Source organism: Dioscorea cayenensis, chromosome 18 (genome assembly GCF_009730915.1).
Source record: "Dioscorea cayenensis subsp. rotundata cultivar TDr96_F1 chromosome 18, TDr96_F1_v2_PseudoChromosome.rev07_lg8_w22 25.fasta, whole genome shotgun sequence".
Classification (NCBI taxonomy): Eukaryota; Viridiplantae; Streptophyta; class Magnoliopsida; order Dioscoreales; family Dioscoreaceae; genus Dioscorea; species Dioscorea cayenensis.
Genome location: NC_052488.1, coordinates 14,057,735 through 14,063,194, shown reverse-complemented (window position 1 = coordinate 14,063,194; position 5,460 = coordinate 14,057,735). Strand labels below are relative to the sequence as shown.

At 39.9% G+C, this 5,460-nt stretch overlaps 1 non-coding gene across 1 annotated transcript; it reads left to right on the top strand.

Annotated features, from left to right (window-relative positions):
* The first annotated feature begins 1,534 nt into the window (after nt 1–1,534).
* On the top strand, nt 1,535–1,640 carry LOC120283068. The gene has a single exon (XR_005543070.1). It is a non-coding gene; the product is annotated as a small nucleolar RNA R71 (small nucleolar RNA).
* The last annotated feature ends 3,820 nt before the right edge of the window (nt 1,641–5,460 follow it).

The window sequence follows — 5,460 nt, the reverse complement described above, 5'->3', positions numbered from 1 at the left end:
CACTGTAGCAAGTTAATGTAGCAAATCATTGTACCAATTTACTGTATTAGTTACTGTTCACAAGCCGCAGAAAATCAGATTCCTGCAGATTCACACGGGCTTGTAGAAATTCCACACGCCTGTGTGGATTCCTGATTCCAGCCCTTTATAAAGCCGCGACTTGTACCGATTTGGGGATCCTCTTTTTCATCTTTTCTCTATCTTTTCTCCAACTTTGTAGAGGCCTGTGGCTAGGGTTTAGAGGGGTTTTAGAAAGTTTTTTAGAGTGGTTCTCCGGTCATTGACACCGTGTTCCTCTGGAAGAGAGCTATTGGGGAAGCTTTTCGTTAGTACCGATCCGACGAGGTGTGCCCTAGGCTTGACAAGGGAACCTTTGAAGAGGACGAGGCTACACCACAAGACCATCAACACGAATACCGAGGGGGTTTTACTTATGGATTGCATGTTTTTACTTTTGATTTCATTATTGATTGTATCTTGCTTCATGGGGAGCGAAACCCCTAGTGGGTACTTGGACTTGTAAACCCTAGGATGTTATTGTTTCATTGATCTTTTATTATGCTTTCCTTTATTGATGTCTTTAATTGAGTTCCAATATTGAATTCTTGTTAAATGATTTCTTCCTTAGAGTGACACTAGGGTTGAGAGTCTACATTAGTAGTCCTTGTGAGTGAGTGACACACCATGAGGGTTAGACAAAGCAAGATTGGAAATGGTCTAGAGGGTGAGTTGAGAGGCAGTGGAGCATCCCGTTTCCCCTTCGTTGTGATTAATTCTACCTTCGTGTTCCAAGAGTTCTTCGCCGTCACAATAGAGTGAAGTGGTAAGAGTGGAACTCCGCTGGGGCTTAGTTGCATGAACAACAAAGTGAAGTGTTGAAGTAATCCTTAGTGTTGGGGCTTAATTGCTACTAGGGGTCTTTCGCCTGGACCAAAGGGTTAGACCTATATTAAGGAATAGGGTTTATCACTTGGAATCGATAGAGCTTCTTACAACTGTACGCAGTGTGAGGTGTTGAGACTGATTGATTTCTCCACTAGGGCATAGTGTAGAGTTAGTCACGGTTGACCTTAGATTTGGGACTGTGTATTTTAGGATATCCACGACTCATTAAGCATTAGTTAGGAGACATAATAGTTGGTCTTGCACTTTAAGCAATAATCCTAGGTGGAGCAATGTTTGAGTTCCCCACTTTCTATTGATTGTCTTTCCTCTCATTTTATTCCGCCTGTCTTTCTTATTTTCTTTAGTTTTTTTCATATTGATTTTGTTCACACCACTATCGATTCATTTTCACTTTAGTTAAATAGCAACCTTTGTGTTTCTGATCACTATTCCCTGTGGATTCGACTATCCACTTACCAGGGTATTATTACTTTGATAAACCCGTGCACTTGTGGGTCACACGCAAGGGGTGTGCCAGCCCTCTTTGAGGGTCTTACTGCCTAAGGTATCTCCTGTTGTAGCATTAAGTAATTGCTTTATGCTTGGGTTCAAACCATTATAGAAAGTATGGATAATCATCCAATTTGGGAACCCATGCTGAGGATATTTTGCATTAGATCCTTGAACCTATCCCATGTCTCAAAAAGAGACTCCAATTCTGTTTTCACAAAAGAGAATATCTCATTTCTGAGCTTCATAGATTTTCTAGGAGGAAATATCAGGCAATGAAAGCTTTTACCATCTCCTCCCAAGTAGTGATCAATGCTCTAGGTAATGAATGTAACCATTGCTTTGCTCTACCCTTCAGGGAAAATGGGAAAGCCCTCAACTTGTTGGCATCATCCGTGACTCCACTAATCTTGAGCATGTTGCACACTTCCAAGAAATTCTTGATGTGGTTGTTCAGGTCCTCATCGGCCAAACCATTAAACTGTGTTGACTTCTGTAATATCTGGATGAAGCCTGGCTTAAGCTCAAAACTCTGAACTATAATCAGTGGCCTAACAATGCTAGATTGTGTGCTAAGAACTGCGGGTCTTGCAAAATCTGAGGTCCTCTGCTGCTCATATTATTCTGCCATATTATCATACCCTTCAACTTCTATCTCAGCTTGATTTGTCTATACTTGTACAGGTTCCTTTCGCCATCTATGAGCTCTTCTTCTAATTTTTGGATCACCTACCACTAATATCGAAGGGTTGCCTCGGGTTATAACCTGGAGCTGCAATCAAAGAAAGAAAATAAATTAGAATGATGGAAGAATAAGGAAGTGTAAAATAGAACAAGTGATGAATAACTAAAATAGCAAAATGCAAATGCTTCCAAAACACCTATTCCTCGACAACGGTGCCAAAAACTTGACACACCCCTTGCATGTGTGTAGCACAAGTGCACGGGTCGTCAAAGTAATAAAATAGCCCGGTGAGTGGGTAGTTGAATCCACAGGGAATAGTTTCTCGGAAACACAAGATTGCTACTTAAATATAGTGAAAACCAAGTTGTGATGTTGATTCAAAGTATCAATGCAAATAAAAGAAAGATAAAAGAGAACAAGCAAGAATAGGAAAGAGAAGCAATCGATGGTAAATTGGGGTACTCGGATAATGCTTATCCTAGGACTATTGTTTCAAATGCAAGACTAATATCATGCCTCCTAATTGAAGTTTAATGAGTCGTGGCAATCCAAATACACAGTCCCAAACCTAAGGTCAATCGTGACTAGCCCTCTACACTATGCCCCGGTGAAAATGAATACTCTCAACACCTCACACTGTGTGGGAATGCCTGAAGCTCTAGGGATTCTGAGTGATAAATCCTATTCCCTAGTATAGATCTAACCCTTTGGTCTAGGCAAAAGACCCCTAGTCACAATTAAGCCCCAGCACCAAGGATTACTTCAACACTTCACTCTGTTGCTCACGCAACTAAGCCCCAGTGGAGTTTATCTCTTGGCACTTCACTCTATCGTGACCGCAAAGAAGTCTTGGAACGTGGAGTTGGATAAACCATGTCGGAAGGGAAAGGGGACATTCCGCTACCTCTCGACTCACCCTCTCAACCCTCTTCAATCTCGCTAAGTCTAACCCTAATAAGTTGTCACCCCTTCAAAGGGTTACCTAGAGAGATTCTTAACCCTAGTGTCACTCTATGGGAAAATCAAATCAACAAGCACATGAGGTTGAAACTCAATTAAAAAATAAATTAAAGGAAACATAATAAGAGTCAATAAAATAAAATCATCCTAAGGTTTACAAGTCCAAGCACCCACTAGGGGTTTAGCTCTCCATGGAGCAATACAAAATCAACAATGAAATCAAAAGTAAATGCACGCAATCCATAGATAAAACCCCCTTGTAGTTCGTATTGATGGTCATGTGGAGCCGTCTCGTCTTCTCCAAAGGTTACCTTGTCAAACCTAGGGCACACCTCGCCAAATAGATGCCGACGAAAGCTCCCCCAATAGTTTTTCTCCAAAGGAAATAGATGTCAAACACCATAGAACCACTCTTAAAACCAAGAAAAAGCCTCTCCAAACCCAACCGTGCTCTCCCCAGAAGATGGGTAAAAGATAAGAAGAAAATCCGGTAATAAAACTCTCAAAGCAGTATTTATAGGGCTGGAATCGGGCATCCACACGGGTATGTGGATTTTTAGAACTCTTTTTTTCTGTGAACTATGAACAGTAACTACTATAGTGATTTTGTTACAATGTTTTACTATAGTAAACTACTATAGTACTTCGTTGGAATGCTCCCGAATTTACTCTTTTTATCGAGGCCGCATGAAAGGGCGCACATCCATATGGTAGATTGCGTCGTATCTTCAATGAAACCACTTGATGAAGCTCTTGACAATATTGCACAAGTCGGAACATATGAGTGTGACTACCTTTGTGCCCCTCCAATTTATGTATTCATTTGAGCACAATGGAGGTGGGCACACACCCACATGTCTTTGAGCACAACTTATGTCTTCACCTTTGTTTGATCCAAGAACTTCATCATCAATCACGTCCATGATCTACTTTTGCTTCTTTTCTTTCAAATTTGTCTCCACAGCCCTAAATGCACAAAAGAACACAAATATACATGAATGAGCTATAAAATCTGATAAAAGTAATGCTCAATATAGGAAAAAGTATACTTCATATTACTTATACACAAACACTTATCATTGAGCCAATAGAGGAGTCTCTTATTATTTCAGGTGACAGAGAGGCTGTGCTCAGTAGCTGCTAGGATTGATCAAATGATGTTTTACCTGATCTGTTCAGGGATGCTGACTACCCACCGTAAGGGCTTCTAATCTCCCGCAGTTTTGTTTGCCATTTCATTTTGGGGTATTGGTTATTGGTTCCAAAAACTAACACCCTATGGATCAACTCTTTTCTCCCAGAATCGGATCTTACTGAGGTTTCAGAGGAAGATATCCCTAATATACCTGTACAGGCACCACTGTCTGATTTGGGCCCTGTTAGGACAATGGACCCTAGTGATACTCAGGAGTTTCCAGTTCAATTAGTTTCTGAGTTGGAAGAGATGAATAGGGTGGATGAGTTTGATATCAACCCAGAGCCAATAGAGGTATCATTTTCTCAACAAGATGCTCAGCCTGACATAGGGATGGAAATAATCCCCAAACCTGATCCAATCTGACCCAATTGACAGGGAGAACTAGATTTGACCAGGTTTCGAGTCGGGTTTGGGTAAAACCCGACTAATATAAAGCGCATGCAGGTCTGGTTATGGAAATCTTGATACCCAACTCTAACCCAAACCAGACAAGAAATTCAATTAACAAATATACCCAATTATATATATTCAATTTTTTTTTGTTATGGATTTTTTAATTCCTATTATATGGTGCTGAATTTGTCTATTTTGTGTTGGATTGAATGTCTATTTTCAATTCGTACTCTATGGTGTTGATTCCAACAAAAATACTATGATTTTGGATTGACATTTTAAATTTTTACTTGGTATTTTTATTTTATTTTAAATATTTTAAATAGGGTCACAGTAGGTCGGGTATCTAACACGTCTGTATATGCGTGTAAACCGCAAATGCACGAGTGTCGAAGTAATAATCCCACATGAGTGGGTATCATATCCACAAAGAGTAGGGAATAAAGACAATTAAGTTGTTTCTTAACTAATGTTGAAGATGAAAAGTGATATGTGTGACAAAATATGAAATAACAAAATAAAAGCAACAAGATAGAGAGCACAAGTAAAAGAGAAGGTACGGCAATTGATAAAGATGGGGTACCCGGATATTGATCCGCCTAGAACAATGATTTCAAGTGCAAGAACCCTCTATCATACTTCCTAATTGATGCAACAATGAGTCGTGAAAATCCTTATTTACATAATCCCAAATCTAAGGTCAACCATGCCTAACTCTATACATGTTCCGAAGGAGAGATTGAATAACCTCTCAACCTCGCACTCGCGTAGAATTGCAATGAGCTCTAAGGATTCTAAGTGATAAACCCTATTCCTCTGTGTAGACCTA